Here is a 23,358-nt window from a genome sequence, read left to right as displayed (position 1 = left end):
TATCTAAGTCCAAAGGACAGGAACAACAAAGGGAAGAAATTTAACCAAAAAGAAAGAAAAATTCTTACAAGGTACAGATATGTCAAAATACACCTAAAAATTGGAGGTACCATCCATGTTGTACCACAGAAAAGTGGTCTCGGATTTTCCCTAGGGCTAATAATAAAAAAGTTACTAAAAATAAGCTATTCATAGTAACGTAAAAGGGAAGTAATTAAAAAAAGAAAATTATTGTAAATGAACAAAAGAAGGATCTGCCAAATAAATCTGTTGACATAAATGAAATTTCAGATCAGTATCTTCATTAGTTACGGAGATATACCCATTTTAATTTGAAATAAAGGGAGGTAATTTGACATAAAATCAGTCCATAGTTATCTACCCTGATTGGCTCAGTCCAACTAATGACAATAATGAAATTTCAAATAAGTCCTATAAGTACTTACTGATATAAATCCATTTTGATTACAATCAGGGGAGGTAATCAGATATAAAATAACTCTGGAACCTACGATTGGATCTGATTTGTCATGGAATCCAAGATTTATTGTTGTTGAAGATATTTTGGAAGTTTGTATCAAATAAAACCATAAATGAAGTCTCTATATGGCTGCAAAAGCCAAAATAGCCAATTTTGGACCTTTAAGGGGCTATAACTGCGGAACCCATGATGGAATCTGGCCAGTTCAAGAAAGGAACCAAGATCTTGTGGTGATACAAGTTGTGTGCAAGTTTGGTTAAAATCAAATCATAAATGAAGCTGCTATTGTGCAAACAAGGTCAAAATAGCTAATTTTGGCCCTTTCAGGGGCCATAACTCTGGAACCCATTACAGGACCTGGCCAGTTCAAGAAAGGAACCGAGATCTTATGGTGACACAAGTTTTGTGCAAGTTTGATTAAATTCAAATCATAAATGAAGCTGCTATTGTGCAGACAAGGTCAAAATAGCTAATTTTGGCCCTTTTAGGGGCCATAACTCTGGAACCCATTATGGGATCTGGGTAGTTCAAGAAAGGAACCGAGATCTTATGGTGATACAAGTTGTGTGCAAGTTTGGTTAAAATAAGATCATAAATGAAACCACTATCGTGCAGACAAGGTCAAAATAGCTAATTTTGGCCCTTTCAGGGGCCATAACTCTGGAACCCATTATGGGATCTGGCCAGTTCAAGAAAGGAACCGAGATCTTATGGTGATACAAGTTGTGTGCAAGTTTGGTTAAAATAAAATCATAAATGAAACCACTATCGTGCAGACAAGAAATTGTTGACGCACGCACGGACGGACTGACGACGGACGAAGGGTGATCACAAAAGCTCACCTTGTCACTATGTGACAGGTGAGCTAAAAAGAAACATCAAACTATTGGTAAACAATTATAAAACACAAAATAAAAATGTCAATATAATTTTTTATATGGTGCCTCAAGTAAACTGATTTAATGAGATAGAATTCATACTTCAACATTAAAAAAAATAAGGTCGAATGCTGTGTTTCTGTTTTGAATTTTGCTTACTCCATTTAAAAATAACCTTAGGGCAGATGTAAAACCTACCTAAATTTCTTCCACAATATATAATCTAAGAGTGAAAGCAAAATAGAGAACTTTATCCGCGGTTAACTCAATATTTTTAAAGATGTGTAACTCTACCCCTTCCGTTCAAGTAGTAAATTCACTTTAAACACCAAGAAATCGCTTATAAGATTCTTTTTCCATTTTTGTACAAGAAATCAATAACAAGTCTTGAAAGAAGTAAAAACTTACTAGAAAAAACGGAAAATACGGGAAAAAAAAATGGTTCCAGTAGGGCTTGAACCTACGCCCCCTAAGAATTGCAGTAAAAGTAGGCTTATGGTAGGAACTGAATACTCTTCAAAAAGGAGGTTCTCTATTAGTGATCTAATACTGTAAGTATTTACTTTTCCTGGCACTGTGCACTGTCTTCATCAATGCATGTACAGATGTACGGACAGCCATCTTCCCAAGTAGCATCCTGTTTGTACTGGGAGCCCTTATACTCACAGTAACCTAAACAGAACAAATAATCTTTCTTCACTGTTTCAAGATCCTATGTGTTTGTATAAGATTTTAATTTGATATTTTCCCCCAAAAAAGAATGTCAAGTTTATGCACAACTTTCTAGGCGTAACTGAATGAGATTATAGTTTGTTTGTTTTGTTTTCTTTTTCACTCAAAATATCACATGGTACAAGAGAATTTATAGATACTGAGAATCTTATATTCTGGCAGTACTTTCTACTTCTTGATTTTTTTAATTATACAAGCTGGTCCCCAGCTACTTTATGTACCATTCTAACACGACAAAAATCAATTGCTAAATCCTTTCGACTACCGCTATCGTACACCGACGCACTACCTGAGACGCCAAATGCAGACTATATTTTTGGGGTTCTCCATTACCACTACTGTTTTGCAGGCGGGCTACTGGAGACAACCCTTACAGAAGCAAGCCTCTGTGGCGTACATGCTGCGTATTTGCTGTGTATATGCCGCGAACACAGTAGTACACCAGAGGAGTACATTTTACATACACCGCATGCCGCGTACATGCCGCATACTATTTCGACGAGTACACAGCATGTACGCAGGAGGTCACTAGTACACTTCAAGTACGCAGCACAGACTCTGAAAATTTAAGAAGTACACTGCATGTACGCAGGAGGGACTTGTACAAGAAAATACACCGCAGATACTTTGAAATTTGTGCAGTACACTTCATATACGCAGAAAAGACTTGTACAATTTCTTTTGGCATTTATATTTAGTTTTTTTTTTTATAAGTTAAAGTCTGAAGTAAACTTCATATACGCGGGAGGGACTTGTTCATTTTCTTTTGGTGTTTATACTTTGAATTTTTTTAGGTAAAAGTCTGAAGTACACTTCATGCAGGAAGGATTTGTACATTTTTTTTTTTTTTTGGAAGCAAGAACTTGATTTCCGAGTAACTTTTATCTTAATAGCATAGAATAGTTCAGATTACCGGTATTCTGAACAATGAAAATTTGCCAAACTATCTGCAATGTTCATTTTTGAAGCTTACATCTTAGTGATTTCTGAGCTGCACCTTGCATGCAGTGTAAAAATATATTCTTTTTCATTTTGAATTAATCCAGGAGCTTTCTAACTTGGATAATTGAAAAGCCTTATTTGAACTTCGTTGCATTACATTTTGTAATACATGAAATAATTACCAAGATAATGCCTCAACAGCGCCCGAATGAGAAGAATTAATAGCTCTCACCCTTATTTGAATACTCTTAAGCAAAACACCATTCTATCATGTTTTATAAAGGCTTTAATCTCATTATGTTAACTCATTAAGGCCTCACCAAATTAAAAAGTTGTTCATCGGATTTGCCGCTCGTATATTTTCAGAACGTTTTTGGCTAATTGCGCTCGCCCCATTGGAAAAAATCAATCCAAATTTTTTGGTGCGCTACTTTTTACGGATGTAAAAGTGTATAAATGCTTATATAATTCCAGTCCTAGATTGTTCTCAGATGGATTTTAGTCAAAATAAATACATACTACGCACACATCGTCTATAATAAATCATAACACTTATATTTAGTTGCATTAAAGTTGTTTCCCCTTGATGCAGTTACGCCATTTTCTTCAAATGTTTACCAAATTACATGCTACAAAAATTGATTTATTTCATTGAAAAGTGGATGAAGAAAAGAAACTAATTTATTTGATAACACCAATCTACATTATTTTGGTAAGGGTAAAAACTTATTGATGCATGTCACTTATCTTTTTTCTGTTTTTTTCTGTCCAAATGATCAGCATTTGCATACGAAAGTTGGTGGGGTAAGGAATTTACATTATCACAGCAGTTTCGCCACAAGAGTACACAGCATGTATGCAGCAGGAGTACACAGCATGTACGCCGCAGGACTTGGGCCAGGAGTACACAGCATGTACGCCGCAGGGGTAGTACACCGCAGGCTCATTTGCATGTGAAAAGTGTATGTGCCGCGTACATGCTGCGTACTATTTCCCGCATACTAAATTCCTCCAGCGTACATCATGTGTACTATGTAGTCCACAGCATGTACGCAGCAAGTAGTACGCGGCAGAGCTCATTTGCATGTCAAAAGTGTACTACAAACGTACTATCGATGTATGTGCGGTGTATATCCTGCGTACTATTTAAAGCCCTTGATTTCAGTACACATCATGTACGTATCATATACGCTGCATGTACACAGCAAGAGTACGCAGCAGGCCTTTTTCTTCTGTAAGGGAACTAATACGTACCAGAAAAAAGGGGGTGCTCATTTCCGTAGTGCATAATGCAGTATCTGGGTAAAAATAGTATTTTTTCTCAATTGAAAATAGAAGTAATTACCAAAAATATACTACATTTTTACACTGCGGTAATTTTTATGTAAAACGGGTGCTACACTATGGTAGTAATGTCCATTGTATGGTTATTGGTATAACTACACTGTGGCACAACTTATAATTTCTTGTTTCCTGCAATAGTGTACTATGGTATTTATATGCAGATAAAACATTCAGTTAATGTTATTTATTAAAAGTCACATATTTAAACGGTCACTGCATCACTGTGGCAGTACAAACTATTTTGTGTGAATATGTATAAATACGCTGCGGCACTGTCTTGAGTTTCGCATGTCCTGCATTAAACTACTGTGGTATTAATCGGAGGAATAAAAAATGCCTACAGGATAAGTTTTGATTACTAGTATAATCCTTTTGCAGGGTAATTTTCTCAGCACTGTGGAAGTGCACCTAATTTCATTTAATATGTATAACTACACTATGGCACTGCTTTAAAATTCAAGTTTCTCACAAAAGTCTACTATAGTTTATAGTAACCGGACGAGTAAAACTACACTGCGGTACTACATTGAAATTCGTTCTTCCTGCAAACGTCTACTGTGGTACTTATTTGCGGAGTAAACATTTAGTTAATAATATTTATTAAAGAAAAGCTTTAAAATATTCGTGTCAGCAGATGCCGTTTCTGCCTATCTTTGGAAGTTTCAAGTTTATATTAGAGGGGAAAAAAAGAAGTAGGACTAACGAGGAAAGTTGTTGAACATCTGGTTGTACCGCACAGTGTTTCTAGACACATCCCTTTTGCACAGGCACTCCTTGCCAGCTCAACCCATCTTTGTGGGTCTTTAAATATAGTGCAGAAATTCTGGCCATATGATTGACACCACAGAAATTAGAATTAAAATCAAAGATGGAAAGATGGTAGCTATAGTATGGAAGGATTCAAGGCTTGTCTGCAACTTGAATACATGTTTCAATCCCATTCCTAAAGACCAGGATACATGTAACTCCTGAAGGAAAATGGAAAGACAGGGTATACCCCTGTCCACTCGCTACTGTTGAATTCAACAAACGCCTGGGGGCGTGGATGGGTACGATAACATGCGAAGTAGCTACACCGTACAAAGACCAAGCATTAGGTGGTGGACCTATTTCCAATGGATAGCCCTGATGAACAGCTACGTCACATACAAAAACATTAGGCCAAGAGTTAAGCACTAAAAATTCCAGATGATGGTAAGTGTTTTTTTCTCAGAAGTCTCATATTTTTATCTTATTTCTTAACATATTCATCCAACTAAGGTAAAGCCTAAAACTAAAAATAGATTGCCTGTAATATTTAAATCAAATGAAAGAAATATCCATAAAGTGCATGTTGCTATAACATACTTTTAAATAAAAATTGATTCATTTACATCAGTTTGCGGAACAGCTGATGAGAGGTTACCGTTCAAGAATTAGGAAACCCAAACAAACACAGGTCGTTGGTACCACTGACCGAGAGTTTGCAGACTCACATGAAATTATCTCAATGTCAGGGCAAACAAGAGCTTGTCGGTTTTGCAGTAAGAAGAAGCTAAAGACTGCCGGAGGTCTCTGAACACCAACGTCATCATTTGGTTGTAAGCAGTGTATAGACAATAATTTATTACAATACTCTTATTATTAGAAAGTTATATTGATCTTATGAGTAGTTTTAAAGATTTTATGGTGTTATTGAGTGCTTGCTATGTTAAGTGAACGTAATTCTTTATACTCAATATATATAAACTGGGTCTGAGTCATTGCTGATAACATAACAAGTCGTTCAAATCAAAAAATTTACCCAAATTATCCCTCTGGGTCAAGTTTATCGAAACATTTAAGCATGTCAGAAGAGGAAAAGTCTGTTATTGCATTATATATTCGACTGCTCATAACAGGTTAATCTTCTTAGTGTGTGTGTGTGTTCGTGTTTAACGTCTTTTTCAACAATTTTTCAGTCATCATCTTCTTAGTACAGGATTAAATGTTTCGAGAAATCCATATCATGATGTTGCATCCAGCCAGAACTGGGATGGCTGAGGAGTCCATACAGACCTCCAATCCGGAAACGCCCGTAAAACTTATGGCAACAAGAGCGAAATTGAAACTCCAGAATATCGATTATTTTAGTATATATCACCATTGTAAATCACTACATGTTGACATTTTATCTTTCTATTCATCATTAACAATGCTAATTACCCTAAATACCCCTTGCCTTTAGATGGCTCATATCTAATATGTTGTTTAAGATTATATTCAGAAAATACATGTACATATAGATTGACAGTTATTGTCGTAAGTTGTTGACAAAATTGTTTCATTCTAACTCAGTTTAAGCGGACGACAGAACAAATTCATCAAAAAAAAAAAAAAAAAAAAAAAAAAAAAAAAAGAAGAAAAACAGGAATTATTTCATGGCTTTTAGTGAACTTATTGTGTAACATTACATATGCTCTATGTTACCTTTTGCGATGATTTGTAAGTAATGAATGATCCTCATCTGTTATAGCTTTTACAACTTGCTTTCGTTTAATTGTAATTTTTGTTATTTTCTGTCATATGTTTTTGTTTGCTTTTAATGTTTTACTTTTAGTCTCCTACCAGTTTCCCCGGATCGGACAATAGGTATGACTGTCAATCATGAAATTTAGTCTAAAATAGGTTGTTCAGGTTGTGTAGCATTTGATATATGATTTTGCTTACTCATACCCGTTCATAGGGAATTGCCTGTACTGTAGTGTTTTCATTCAGTTATTAATTTTATTATTTTCTGTTATAAGGTTGTTTGTAAATACAAAGAAAATGTTTTAGCTGGATTTCACTTTCAGTCACCTACCAATTTTGTAAGCGGATTGGACCATAAGTTTGACTGTTTATCATGTAAACGCGTCAACTATATGTCATTCAGGTTCATTTAAATTTGTACATATTCATAATCTTATTTTGTGATTTTGTGGCCCTTACAGAAGCAAGCCTCTGTGGCATACATGCTGCGTATTTGCTGTGTATATGCCGCGAACACAGTAGTACACCAGAGGAGTACATTTTACATACACCGCATGCCGCGTACATGCCGCATACTATTTCGACGAGTACACAGCATGTACGCAGTAGGTCACTAGTACACTTCAAGTACGCAGCACAGACTCTGAAAATATAAGGAGTACACTGCATGTACGCAGGAGGACTTGTACAAGAAAATAGTACACTGCATGTACACCGCAGATACTTTGAAATTTTTGCAGTACACTTCATATACGCGGGAAAGACTTGTACAACTTCTTTTGGCATTTATACTTAGTTTTTTTTTTATAAATTAAAGTCGGAAGTAAACTTCATATACGCGGGAGGGACTTGTTCATTTTCTTTTGGTGTTTATACTTTGAATTTTTTTAGGTAAAAGTCTGAAGTACACTTCATGCAGGAAGGATTTGTACATTTTTTTTTTTTTTTTTTGAAGCAAGAACTTGATTTCCGAGTAACTTTTATCTTAATAGCATAGAATAGTTCAGATTACCAGTATTCTGAACAATGAAAATTTGCCAAACTATTTACAATGTTCATTTGTGAAGCTTACATCTTAGTGATTTCTGAGCTGCATCTTGCATGCAGTGTAAAAGTATATTCTTTTCATTTTGAATTAATCCTGGAGCTCTCTAACTTGGATAATTGAAAAGCCTTATTTGAACTTTGTTGCATTACATTTTGTAATACATGAAATAATTACCAAGATAATGCCTCAACAGCGCCCGAATGAGAAGAATTAATAGCTCTCACTGTTATTTGAATACTCTTAAGCAAAACACCATTCTATCATGTTTTATAAAGGCTTTAATGCTCATTATGTTAACTCATTAAGGCCTCACCAAATTAAAAAATTGTTCATCGGATTTGCCGCTCGTATATTTTCAGAACGTTTTTGGCTAATTGCGCTCGCCCCATTGGAAAAAATCAATCCAAAATTTTTTGGTGCGCTACTTTTTACGGACGTAAAAGTGTATAAATGCTTATATAATTCCAGTCCTAGATTTTTCTCAGATGGATTTTAATCAAAATAAATACATACTACGCACACATCGTCTATAATAAATCATAACACTTATATTTAGTTGCATTAAAGTTGTTTCCCCTTGATGCAGTTACGCCATTTTCTTCAAATGTTTACCAAATTACATGCTACAAAAATTGATTTATTTCATTGAAAGTGGATGAAGAAAAGCATACTAATTTATTTGATAACATCAATCTACATTATTTTGGTAAGGGTAAATACTTACTGATGCATGTCACTTATCTTTTTTCTGTTTTTTTCTGTCCAAATGATCAGCATTTGCATACAAAAGTTGGTGGGGTAAGGAATTTACATTATCACAGCAGTTTCGCCACAAGAGTACACAGCATGTATGCAGCAGGAGTACACAGCATGTATGCCGCAGGACTCGGGGCCAGGAGTACACAGCATGTACGCCGCAGGAGTACACAGCATGTACGCTGCAGGGGTAGTACACCGCAGGCTCATTTGCATGTGAAAAGTGTATGTGCCGCGTACATGCTGCGTACTATTTCCCGCATACTAAATTCCTCCAGCGTACATCCTGTGTACTATGTAGTCCACAGCATGTACACAGCAAGTAGTACACGGCAGAGCTCATTTGCATGTCAAAAGTGTACTACAAACGTACTATCGGTGTATGTGCGGTGTATATCCTGCGTACTATTTAAAGCCCTTGATTTCAGTACACATCATGTACACATCATATACGCTGTATGTACACAGCAAGAGTACGCAGCAGGCCTTTTTCTTCTGTAAGGGGGTGTATATGATGCAAGCTCAAAAATGTTGAAAGACACTTTGTGCTAAAACTTACAGTAGTAGCTATAAGTGTCATTTTCTTAGTTTGTTATGCCTTATTGACTTTCGATCAGATTTTAAAATAACTAAATTTATTAATAGCATTGTATTTAATTACAGCGTATCTCAGTTGCGAGCTGTATTCCGTTGATATTCTTTAAAGTCACAATTAAGATATCAATGGAGTAATATAATGAAGAATTGTAAGATCTCATTTCACCAAAAACACATTCATGTACGGTTTTGGAAATGGTTTATTTTAATAATTCTAGGACTGAAATAATTATGAACGTTTTCCTTTAGGAAATTTGATTGTTTCTTTTCGAAACAAGACTTATAAAAGAACATCTGATTATGTTATGCTCTGGCTTCATTGAAATCAATATGAGATATTACAGACTTTTGACAAAAGAAACGTAAAATAAATTAAGAATTTTATCTTTTGTTCGGTTTTAATTGAATAATTTCTTATTCATAATTGGGAGATAGAATGTTAGACCCAAGTGGAATCACACATGTCGCCAGGCCATATTGCAAATGTATATAATTACTATGCTTTAATATTTGAAGTATTTCCGTCTACACATAGTGTCGATAGGGTAGAATTGCTAAAACTGCGCAATGACGATTTTACATCTTGAAGACAATTGTCAATTTGCCACAGTTTCAGAGTACATAAATAAAGACTTTGTTTTTGTTTGGATTTACGGCCATTTTCAACATTATTCTAGTTATACCAGACAGCCAGTTCACCTAACCATCGTTCCTGGGAAAGACCAGTACATACTAGACGCCAAAGTCCGTTAGCAACTGTCTACTTTCTCACATAAAAAATCCTAGTCGGTAGCAGAGCTCGAACCTGCGACCCTCCGTCAGTGAGAGGTTTCAGAGATTACAAGTGCACGAATGTATCTCCTACACTACGGACCCAGACTATAAATGAATATAATGAGTATACAAAGGCACATGTGAAACCTTTTATAAAGCATTCCAGAGTCTCTATGCATTATAATGCATAATGCATGGAGCTCAAAGTCAAAATTACCATTGTGTACTATAGGATAATTTAAATGCATTCTTACATAAAGTTTGTGTTTTAAATTTGAAAAGTACAATACTTCCATAGTGGATAAATTTATACACGTCTAGTATGCAACTGTGTGCATATAATAATTATATTACCGTTGCGGCGTAAAAACGATGAAGCGTTCTGTAGAGAATTACCACAGTGTATGTATGTATGTTCTATGTGCAATAACAATTTAAAATATTACTGCCGTAATGTATAAATGTATATTATTTCTGATTACCACAGTGGAATTTTGTATTTTACTGGAAAAAGTTCAGAATTACCATAGTGCCACAGAGAAAGTAATTGGTGAAAAGTCTACAAAATGCATCAGAGGCAGATCTGTGGTTTTCAGACCCCTAGAATGCCGAAGCCGCATAATGCAGACGTAGTAAAATAGCTTTAAATACCGTAGCGTAGAAATGAGTAATTAATTAAGTTTTAAAAACTGAGTTTGGTAATTACCGTGATGAGCAACCTTCAAAACTAATTGGTATTTTTGGAGAGTAATGATCCCTTAATTGCCTGAAAAGGATTATTTTATCAACAGATTGCGATAACAATGATTTTAGAACATTACTGCGCATGAGACGTTTGATTTTGTTTTTAAATTTAGTAGACACCTGTAATTTGTTGCGTAATATTATTTAATATGTCATATGAATGACTTAACTTATTAGATTAAATGATTTCATACCGTTTTGTTAATAACATAAATGAAAGTTTACACTTCAGATGAAATTCTGCAATAAATGAAAAGCATTTAAATTCCCCCCAGATACAAAGAAAAACTAAAAATTTCCAGTAGTCCTACGCTGTACGATGTCGGTTATGTGGACCCTCATTTTGATGGTACGTTTTAGGCGTCTGCGGTAGTCAGTCAGTGTATGATAGCGGTAATAGCGACCCCCGTTTTTATGGTACGCATTAGTCTGCTATGGTAGCCGAAAGGATAAAAAGATATAGCAAACAGCCTATATATGAATCTTTGATAAATTATGGTTGGCTGATAGTATTACATTTTACCCCTATGATTGTAACATAAGAGATTCTACTTCTGGTCCATTACATACATCCAGCACCAAACGATTGTAAACAACAGTTCAAAAACTTAATTATGATAATAAGTCGTACTGACTTATGTGCAGGGCCATAAAACACGTTTTGATCTCTACGAGCTAATTAGCTCAGTTATGACTCAGCAGTGATGTCATAAAAGAATGACAAAGTATGATGGCATAATGATGTGACATCATACAAGAGTTAAGCTCCCAACACTGGGTCAATTAACAGAAGTTGATGATTCTGTTGATAAATAGTTTGCAAGCTGTAATATTATCAGTTTATAAATACTTCTCAAAATTATGTTAAAAAAACAAGTTTCTAAAAGTTTGCTTTTGCTATGCAACACTTTTTAACCATGGGGGTAAATTGTAACAGCATGTGATCCGAATGACGTATTACGCTGAAAATGTAGTACTGTAAAATGCGAATAATTTGTGTTGTTAGAATCGAAATAATAAGCATATTCCAATAATTTTATCAGTGAATAAAATATGGACAGTCGTTTGTATGCAAGTAAGTAAATCAATTGTGCTAAGCACTTGTGATTTAATTATGATGCATCCAGACTCCTGCCCATATTTTATTAACTGATAAAATATAGGAACAGATTTATTATTTTTTAAGTAAGAAGTAATATTTACCTATGTTTGCAGACAGGGCTTCAATTTTGGGTCCAACAATGGGCTTCCACACTGTAGGTGCTGGGCTTCAAGATGGTCTTGCTGTTGAACCAGGTGTTTAGCTGGAATATCCAGGAATTGGGCTGGAATAGCTATTTGGTGTTGAGCACAAATATCCTGATGGTGTCAGGCTGGAACATCTATTTGGTGTTGGGCCAGAATACCCTTTTGTGCCTGGGATACTAGAGGAGAAAATGGTGTTGGTGTTTTACTGAAGACACAGACAGGACAGAGGCAACATATATCTGACACACTTCTCTGCATGGTACACTGGAGTGGAACAATCGGGAACCCTGCACACCTGAAGTATAATAATAGTACAGTCAAACCTGTGTTAAGCAGTCAACAAAGGGTACAACACAATCTGGCTGCTTAAGACAGGTGGCTGCTTAATTGATATTAGAACATAAGTCAACTTAAAAGTAAGCTGACTGGCTCCTTAAGTCAAGTGACTTCTTGAAATAGGTTGCTGGTAAGGCAAGTTCAACTGTAAACATGTATCTTTATCAATCAAGGCTGCAGAACAGATTTTTCTTCATAATGAATAACTTTATACCAAATAACCAAATTGGTGAATAATATAGTAGTGGCAACTTGACCGCAATGGTTGACCTTAGGCTGATTATTCATATAGATTATTTCATTGTAGAAATAAGGGGTGCTTAGGGTGACCCAGTTTATATTGTGGGAATCTCACGGCTCTCTGGCCAGTTCATATCTAGGTGTGAAGAAAACCTTGAAAAGAATAAGACAAAAAATTTTTCTTTTACAGTGTGCGTGATGCAGTGGAGAAGTGGTGTTGAAAATGTAGTGTAAGTGCATCTCGAAAAATGCCAAAAACTAGATTTAAGGCCCCTATGAAACAGTTCACCTCTGGTGCTAAATGGGAAGGAGTAGCTATAGATTTTGTATGCCCACCTGGTAAAACTGCGAACAATAATCAGTATTTAATGGTAGCAGAGCCATTACCGAATTTAGAAACAGTTACAGTCGCTAATGCGTTAATTGAACAAGAGGCCCATGAAGGCCCTGTATTGCTCACCTGACCTATTGACCTAAAGATCATCAAGATAGTTTCATTAAGATATGGTCATAAATGTGGCCTCTAAACTGTTAACTACATTTTTCTTTGATTTGACCTGGTGACCTAGTTTTTGACCCCACATGACCCAGATTCAAACTTGACCTAAAGATCATCAAGATTAACATTCTGACTAAGTTTCATGAAGATACAGTCATAAATGTGGCCTCTAGAGTGTTAACAAGCTTTTCCTTTGATTTGACCTGGTGACCTAGTTTTTGACTCCACCTGACCCAGATTTGAACTTGACCTATAGATCATCAAGATTAACATTCTGACCAAGTTTCATTAAGATATGGTCATAAATGTGGCCTCTAGAGTGTTAACTTGCTTTTCCTTTGATTTGACCTTGTGACCTACTTTTTGACCCTACATGACCCAGATTCAAACTGGACTTTAAGATCATCATGATTAACATTCTGACCAAGTTTCATGAAATGTAGTCATAAATGTGGCCTCTAGAGTGTTAACTAGCTTTTCCTTTGATTTGACCTTGTGACCTAGTTTTTGACCCTACATGACCCAGATTCAAACTGTATTTTAAGATCATCATGATTAACAGTCTGACCAAGTTTCATGAAGATATAGTGATAAATGTGGCCTCTATAGTGTTAAAAAGCTTTTCCTTTGATTTGACCTGATGACCTAGATTTTGACCCCAGATGACCCAATATCAAAATCATCCAAGATTTTATTCGGGGTAACATTCTGACCAAGTTTCGTTAAGATTAGGTCAAAATTGTGACCTCTAGAGTGTTAACAAGCTTTTCCTTTGATTTGACCTGGTGACCTAGTTTTTAATCCTAAATGACCCAATATTAAATTCGTCCAAGATTTCATTGAAGGTAACATTCTGACCAAGTTTCATTAAGATTAGGTCAAAATTGTGACCTCTAGAGTGTTAACAAGCTTTTCCTTTGACTTGACCTGGTGACCTAGTTTTTAACCCTAGATGACCCAATATTAATTTCGTCCAAGATTTTATTGAAGGTAACATTCTGACCAAGTTTCATTAAGATTTGGTCAAAATTGTGACCTCTAGAGTGTTAACAAGTTTTTCCTTTGATTTGACCTGGTGACCTAGTTTTTAAACCTAGATGACCCAATATCAAAATCATCCAAGATTTTATTGAGGGCAACATTCTGGCCAAGTTTCATTAAGATTGGGACAAAATTGTGACCTCTAGAGTGTTAACAAGCTTTTCCTTTGCTTTGACCAGGTGACCTAGTTTTTGATCCCAGTTGACCCAATATGGGTCTTATCCAAGGTGTTATTAAGGGTAACATTCTGACCAAGTTTCATTAAGATTGGGTCAAAATTGTGACCTCTACTGTGTTAACAGTCAAATTGTTGACGACGGACAGATGGACGACTGACACAGGGCGATCACAAATGTATTTTCATGGTTTGGCATACCCCTTCCTATTCATACCGATCAAGGAGCGCAATTTGAGTCAAAGTTGTTTCAAGAGTTATGTAAACTTCTAGGTATTCTAGAAATAACCCATTCCGACCGCAGAGTTCAGGTTTTATTGTGCGTGTAAACAGAAGTATTCTCGACATGCTAACAGTATTTGTGTCCGAGCACAGAAATGACTGGGACAAGTATGTACCTTTATGTTTAATGGCCCATTGTAGTTCTGTACATGAAGCCATTGGTGTCAAACCTGCAACTATGGTCTTTGGCTCTGAGATAAGGCTCCCAACTGATCTAGTCTTTGGACAGCCTGAATTAGAAATGCTGAAACAAGACTAAAATACGGTTCTGGTTATGTAAATGCCTTGGAAAGAAGAATAGTAGAAATACATAATATGCTAGGAACAAGCTTAAGTCTCTAGTGAGGTCATGAAAAAGAAATATGACCTCGATACTAACTTTCAACAGTAAGATGTAGGTGATCAGGTGTGGTATTATAAACCACAAAGGAAAGTCGGCCAAGTAGTAAATCCACGAGACCGTTGAAGGGTCCCTATACAGTTTTGATAAAAATTAGTAGCATTTTGTACCGTATTCAAGGGTTATGTCAGAAACCTCGCGTAGTACATCATGACAAACTAAAACCATATGTCTGCAGAGCATAGCAAGGTTGTGTTGTACAGTTAATGTAACAAACTGATAATGCACAATTACAGCTTGTCCTTTTTTTTAAGTTTTCATGAATCTATTTGAAGTTGCAACATTATGCAGAAAAACATAAGTTATGTGCAAAATTACCATTCCCTCTACAGCCATCCTTTGTTAAAAGGGGGTATAACTCATGTAATACTTGTGCCATACATATGACTCTTGTATAAAATGTTGTGGCTGATGATGTGGTCAAAACGCACAAAAAGTAACCTAAAATTCTAAGTAAAAAGGGGGCATAATTCTAAAAATACTTGTGCCAGAGTTATGAACCTTGTGTCAAATGGGTGATGATGTGGAACAACCATTTTAAGTTTGAATCAAATCTATTTAATGAAAACTGAGATAGATTGAATGTGCACAATAACTTCTAAGTAAAAGGGCAGAGGTAATTCATCAAATATTGGTCAAGAGTTATGGCCCTTGTGCCAGATGATGCGGCTGATGATGAGGATTAATTTTTAAGTTTGAAGCAAATCCATCACGTGCATCAAAACTTTAACTAAGGTATAAAGGTGGAAGGACGGCAAAATATAGCTATCCATATACTTTGTATAGTAAAGCTAAAAATGTCACTGAAAATGTTGCCTATATAGAACATATTTACAAAACTTACATTCTGGTGTTGATGATTCAGTTGACAGTGATGGTGGGAAGAATGTGGATAATGAAGGTGTTGAAACCCCTACTGCATACTAACAGTGGAACCAGCCGGTGTTGGGGAAATTGTCATTTCTGATGGTTGTAAAGATAAAGGAAATACTGTTAATCCTGTAGGTGGTGATGCTCACCCACCAGTAACAACACCTGTTGGTAAAGTTGGTGGTGTAAAGAAGGCAGTAGTATCATTGGCTGTATGGGTAACACGGGTAACAAGAGCTGTCCGCAAGACAGCCCGTTCCACTATTTGGCGATTTGGCAGTAAAACTAACCTAAGTATAACACCGTGGTGGCCTTGACCTTGAATATAATGGGCCCAGTCCCTGCACAGATTTTGTTTGTATGCTGGACAATGTTAATGTAACAAAGATATGACAGAAAACCAAAGGTTGCCAAAAAACTTTAACCTTAAAAACAAGAACTGTCACTAATGGTGACAAATGCCCCCGCAGCGCCTTGACCTTAGACTTGGTGACCTTGACCTTTGACCTGGTGACCCCAAAGTCAATAGGGGTCGTGTACTCAATAAAAACTATCAGCATGTGAAGTTTGAAGGTCCTTGGTGCAGTGGTTTGCGAGTAAAGTGCCTTCATGCAAAAAGTTAACGTTTGTGACTAACGAACGAACGGACGGACAGACAGTTGAAAACCAATATGCCTCCCTTCAGGGGCATAATAACCCAAGTATAACACCTTGGTGACCTTGACTTTGGGTCCCCGTCCCTGCACATACTTTGTTTGCAAGCTAATAATTGTAATGTGAAGTTTCAGTAATATATAAGCAAAAGTAACATAGAAAAACGAAGGTTGCTGAAAAACTTTAACCAAGAAAGCTCATGCCCATGCCAGGACAAGTAGAAAAGCACCCCTATTCTCCCAATGGTGGAGCTAAAAATACAGTTTGGTTTCTTGCAGCATAATGTGCCACTTGGGCTAGGTACCGAAGTACATTCTGCAGGCAGAGCTGGAAAACTGGTACAACTGATAAACAAACTGATCATAGAAATTATTAAATAGCATAACTGCACATGTCTGTCAACTAATTTCACATACAACACCATCTTAGTTATTTATATATATTGCAATAAGTCCCTGACATTTTATTACATACAAGGCATTCTGAAAGACAGCTAAGTCCCCCGCCACTGTTATGGATAGTGAAAGGGTAATCCTTTGACCTTGAGCTATGACTCTGACCTTGAAATGACATGGCTGACTCATGAATTCTGCACATTGTCTTGATGAGTTGATCATTTGACCCAAGTTTCATGAAAATCCTTCAAGGGGTTTAGGAGACAGAGAGCTCAAAACTTTGACCTTGAGTTGTGACCTTGACCTTGAGTTGACATAGCTGAATCACAAGTTCTCGGTAAGGTGATCATTTGACTTAAGTATGATGAAAATCCTTAAAGGGTTTTAGGAGATACAGAGTGAACACAAAATTGAAGGCTAAAACCATTGATCCTAAGTTGTGACCTTGACGTTGAGCCAACATGAGTGACTCATGAGTTCTGCACATCATCTTGGTAATCATTTGACCCAAGTTTCATGAAAATCCTTCAAAGGGTTTAGAAGATACTGAGCAGACACAAAATGGAAAGCTCAAACCTTTGACCCTAAGCAGTAACCTTGACCAGCCACTGACGCCTCATGAGTTCTGCACATCGTCTTGATGGGGTGATTGTTTGACCCAGGTTTCATATGAATCCTTCAAGGGGATTAGGAAATACAGAGCGGACACAAAATGGAAGGCTCAAAACTTTGAACCTGAATTGTGACCTTGAACTTGAACCAACGTGGCTGACTCATGAGTTCTGCACATCGTCTTGATAAGGTAATAATTTGACCCACATTTCATGAAAATCTTTCAAGGGGTTTATGAGATACAGAGCAAAATGGAAGACTCAAACCTCTGACCCTAAGCTGTGACCTTGACCTTGGGCCGCCCACAGCTGACTCATAAACTCTGCACATTGTCTAGATGAGGCAATCATTTGACCCAAATTTTATAAAATTCCTTCAAGGGCTTTAGGAGATACAGAGCGGACACGAAATGGAAGGCTAAAACCTATGACCTTGAGCTGTGACCTTCACCTTGAGCCAACATGGCTGACTCGTGAGTTGCACATTGTCTTGAGGTGATCATTTGACTCAAGTTTCATGAAAATCCTTCAAGGGGTTTAGGAGATATGGAGCGGACATGAAAGTGTTACGGACAAACAGACGGACAGCAGGATGGATTGAAACCATTCCTATAACCGCCCACCAACACTCCTGGCAGGGTCTGAAAAAGGCTGATATTTCTTATTACATCATATTATGTCAATCTTTACTATATGTTCAATTGACTAAATGAGAAACACAAACTTGTCATTACGCATGTAAACACACTTCTGAAACAACTGAAGATACTATTTTGTAAGTAAACATGACTTTTATAATAATATTATCTCATTGCCATTCAAAAAGTTTTACCAAGTTTGTAATTACAATTAATGTTGATAAGAAAGTAGTTCTGGAATGATTTTAATTACAATATCATAGGAATTTTTGCCGATGCATTACTTTGTGGTCTCTGTGTTGGTACTGTAGTCATGGGCAGAAGTCCTGGTCCCTTTGTTGTTAGGGGAGATGGTGTGGGGCTACAGGTCGAGATTTTACAGCAGGGTTTTGCAGCATCTCTTACCAGCCGACAGTTTGATGGCAAGTTCACATGAGGTGGGCATCTGAAATGAAACATGAAAGTACAGGAGATAAGACCTTGCAACATTATGGGAGTAACTTCCCTTGGTTCAAATCAGTTAATGTAACTTTACACAGGTTCATTTCTCTGTGGCCAAATACTACATACAATTTGCCAACAACATATGTCAAAGAAAAGTGTGTGTGTGTGTGGGGGGGGGGGGGGGGGGGGGGTTTCAATTTCTTTTGTGTCTACTACAACATATTAAAAAAAAATTTTTTCCAAACTTACCTACCAATTCAACATGGGCTAAAAGGATGAACTTAAAGAATTCCTAATAGTTACTGAGGCTGCAACTTTAAGTTCAGATATTTGTAAATTTAGGAATATTCCAAAGATTTTGTTCACTTGTTTATTCAGATGACTACAAAATTTCAAACAGATTCAAAACAAAAATACGCAATATAAATGTATGTCACTTACAAAATTTAATGAAACATGTAGTAAAAACAGAGTGAAAGTTGTGTTAAAATGCAAGCATATTTTCCTAAAAAGGTCTTGTTTATTATAGTGTCACCCCTAATGAAAGGAATTGGCCAGCCAGTTTGGCTTACGAGACACCCTTTATTGTGCATACCAATTACCTCCCAACTCTTACCACTATGCCAGGCGCTAGGTGGACAGAAGTCAGTAACCATTCATTTAACTAGCTCGCGGCTCACGAACAGGCCTTTTCGGAATGAGTCCCATGATAAACATCCCCCCACCCCCCCACCCCCACCCCCGGATGAAAGCTCCCCATGAGGCTTGAACCATTGACCTCCTGATCCTGAGGCTGATGCCTTAACCACTGGGCCGAGGTGACCTATCTTGTCGTCAACACACTCACAAGTCCATTCACAACCACCATCCCATTTCTCAGTGCAGTTTGTACTTGTGACCTTTGAACTCCCAGAATTCTAAAAATAAAATGCATTATCATACAATATGCCATAAAAACAATTTTGAGACTTAATGTATAAATTGTAATGCTATAAACAAACTGTTAGGATAAAAGGATTTTGTTGTTTTAGAGGTTTCATGTTTATTAAGGGTTAAATTACAAGACAACAGTTTACTCTGGGAGGGGTTTCTACTTCTTAAAGGCCATAAATCATATTTAAGCAACAGTTTATGACACTTTCTGGCCTTCCAGTATGGCCTTGCAAGAACGTAGGAGAAAAGAAGGAGGTCCCTACACAAAAAAGTTACTATATAGTTAAAAAAAAAACAAAAAACAACAGGTTTGTGGACAAAATAGTAGGAAAAACAGGAAGTAATTAAGGCCTAAAAACTTCTTTGTTTCCAGTAACATGCTAAAAAAATTATGGTACTAACGGTAGGTCGAAATTTTTTTTTTTATTAAGTTAAACTTTACAGAAATTACTTTTGTGTCAAAAAATGAATACAAATAAGGCGGTTATGCCTCTAAAGTATGCATGTAAGATTAAGACAGTGAGCAAGTGTGTGAAGTTTCAATCCATTCTCATTAGTAGATACTGAGATACCAGCTTACACACAAAGACTTAACCAAAAACTGCTAAGTAGAAAAGGGGCAAAACTTTGAAAAAAAGTAGTGTTATGGGACAGTTATCTAAATTATAAGCTGTTAATACTACACCTACACTGGCAACCACATGATGACCCAAGATGTCTTGTTGAATTAGTGTGCCCATATGGTTTGGTAGGAGTATAGATACTTTGTAGTGTGGTAATTTGAGCGGTAGATGCATCTGTACTTTTTAAGGCCTGTGTGACAAACAAAACATCAATTTTTGGCAGACTTTAATGTCATTTTTATTCAATTTCTTTGTATGCTGTAGGGTAATACAGTGCTTTAGGGTATAGCGGATTTTAGGGTGTAGGCGGTAGGTTGATAATTTTGTATTTTGACTTGAATTTTTGTATAAATTTTCATATAATTTTTTTCCTGGCATGCAGACAGACATATTGGCATACATTTTAAATGTTTGCTTGTTGTGGTATTTTTCATATTTCATCAAACAAAAATCGAGGCAATCCTTTACTGACTAAATCAGCGTGTATGTAAAAAACATCAGTAAATGAACAGTATTTGATCTGAATGTTTTCGAAGAGAATACTGTTACAGTAGTGATAGTAGGTTTATAATCAACTTCCAACAGCCTTGCTGTTGGGTTAGGTTAACCCTTTAGCGACGTGGTAGAGTGTCTGCCTATGGATCACAAGGTCTGGGGTTCGAGCCACAGTAGGGACCTTGGGTTCCTCCAGGGTTTACTTTAATGGTGTCAGAAGTGTTTGACAGACTTAGGCGTGGGCATGGAGTGTCATTCTGGACAGCTGGTAAGCTCTGAAAAGTAAAGGGAGAGAAGTGTAGTGATATTAGGTTTATAGGACACTTCCAACAGCTTTGCTGTTTGGTTAACCCTTTAGTGATGTGGTCGAGTGTCCATCTACAGATCTTGAGGTCCGGCCTGCCGCTGGTTCGATGCAGTTGGGACCTTCATATTTTCTCTCCCAGGATTTACTTTAATTAAGATATAGGTCCATGTTTCGGAGACAAAAGTTCTACAAGAAAAGCTAAGGTAGTTTTGTATGTTTGGATCGGAATGTTTTCTACAATGTAGAATTTGATTAAACTCTGATTTTTCATAACTTCAGAATATACCTAGAAAATTCAGCAAACAAAAATACGATCATGTGCTTGATTTTTTGCTAAACTGATTTGAAAAAATTGAACCTCTTGCAATATTTCATAATGGGAGTATATGGGAAAATCATTACTTTCATAACATTTTCGCGAATAGAAAATTTTCTGCAATGAAGATTTTGATGAAACTTCTAACAGTTGTAAATAAACATATGACCTATAATTTGGTGATATAAAAGGTCCGTGTGCTTATTTTTGAGATATTTGACTATGATTAAAGTGAACCAGACATTTCATGCTAATTTTAAGACATTATTTTGATTATTTTAATGAGTCATATGTTTAAATATCATATTTTGACCTTAGAAATACATGTATAGCAACAGTACCATTGTAATAAATTTTCTCACATATTTCAATAAATTGATAAAATGATTTTCATTTCCGTATGCCGATTCCAGGCTTTATTCTACACTTCCGGTTTATCAAACGTGCAGAACTACCTTAACAGCTTATAAGACATTTATCAGGCTGGTAACATTGCCCGATTGGGCTTTCGAAATAAAAACTAATATTTCTTGAAAAATAAGGAAGAAGTTTCTTTCAAACTTAGTCCATTTATTAAGCATAATATATGATGCTTATTAAGATAGAAATAACTTTTTTGCCTTCAGTTTTGTTAGAATTACTTCCCTTTTTCACATTTTTATTATGCATAATTTTTGAAGTCCAAAAAAATATATTTTAATGCAATGTTTAAAACAGAAAAAGGTTCAATGGCTTTCTATTGCTCCAAACTTGTGCGCCAATACCTTTATTCTATATGTTTAGGGAAGATACTTTATTTCTAGTGCAGATGTATGAACATATTTTTTAGAACTAACATTTCTCTATAAGGCCAAAAAAAGTTAATGTTTAGTTTCTCAGGCCACCTTTTGCAAAATTTAATGAGGCAGTGCGGATTTTTTTTATATTTTTATTTTCTTTTCTATTAATGACATTGCCCGTTTTATATGGAATCCAGTGATGTACATCCACTTTTTAACACACTTAAAGACTTTGCATCTCATGTAGATAATAACTTATAAGAACAATACTTGTTCTGAGGATTGTATTTGACACTCTATATATTCTGAGAAAATTACTATATATTTTAAACAAGAAATTGTTGAAACATGGACACCAGACAAAATTGACGACAGACAAAACATGATCACAAAAGCTCACATTGTCACTACCTGACAATTGAGCTATAACAATTATCTATTAAAAGAAACTGGAGTGAAAGCACCATGAAAGTTTGTATATGATGTTTTTCAATTTGTGTTGATAGGAACACTGGTGGAATGTTGGCAGATTCAACCAATGTCCGGCAGCCCATATTAAGCCCGGATTCGTGGTGTAGAGGATACAGTCCTGGACTTTTAATCTCTGAAACCTCTGACTGAAACAGGATCATAGGTTCACGCCCTGCTACCAACTAGGATTCTTTATGTGAGAAAGTACGCAGTTGCTTACGGACTTTAGGGTCTAGTACTGGTTCTTCCCAGGAGTGATGGTTAGGTGAACGGACTGCCTGATATAACTGAAATAATGCTTAAAACGGGCGTAAAAAAGAACACTGAAACTGACCCATATTAAATAAGTACTTCTTTTATATAATTGTTCTCAAGGTAATAAAAAGATATCAACTTGAATTTTTTAGTTTCGTTTTGGCACTATTCATCAATGTATAATGTACGCTTATAAAATAAACAGAACAACCAAGATGAACAGAGTAACCGTTCTTGACGATTTATTCGTACTCACCTATTTTCTTTCTTTCGTCCTCATTTTTTTGTTGAATTTTCACTTTTCGAGAATTTCGTCAATTTTTCTTTGGTAAAAAATTTAGATGCGGCAGGTCAAAATCGTATGCGGCGGGGTCTGAGAAAATAAACATTATTTTGTATGGCCTAATGTTGTAATGAAAGTATACACTCATGTACTAGCGCAATTATTTAGAGCATTAGAAAGCTATTGAACCCTTCTTCGTTTAAAACTTAGCATTAGAACTAATTTTTTGGACTTCAAAGATTATGCGTCATAAAAATCTGAAAAGGGGGAATAATTC

General features: G+C 36.1%; 1 long non-coding RNA gene across 2 annotated transcripts; it reads right to left on the bottom strand.

Annotated features, from left to right (window-relative positions):
* Positions 1–1,605: 1,605 nt before the first annotated feature.
* On the bottom strand, positions 1,606–23,108 carry LOC123537637 (uncharacterized). 2 transcript variants are annotated; one of them, XR_008368082.1, is made up of 7 exons: positions 22,878–23,108; positions 19,391–19,536; positions 18,460–18,620; positions 15,852–15,970; positions 14,724–14,837; positions 11,990–12,329; positions 1,606–2,031 (listed from the first exon to the last, which is right to left on the bottom strand). It is a non-coding gene; the product is annotated as an uncharacterized LOC123537637 (long non-coding RNA). The 2 variants fall into 2 exon arrangements; XR_008368081.1 differs by lacking the exon at positions 19,391–19,536 and having other exon boundaries at positions 1,608–2,031; positions 22,878–23,103.
* Between the last annotated feature and the right edge of the window lie 250 nt (positions 23,109–23,358).

The sequence above is a fragment of the Mercenaria mercenaria genome, chromosome 17, assembly GCF_021730395.1.
Source record: "Mercenaria mercenaria strain notata chromosome 17, MADL_Memer_1, whole genome shotgun sequence".
Lineage (NCBI taxonomy): Eukaryota > Metazoa > Mollusca > Bivalvia > Venerida > Veneridae > Mercenaria > Mercenaria mercenaria.
Note: the sequence above shows the minus strand (reverse complement) of the source record. Positions and strands in the feature narration are given on the sequence as shown.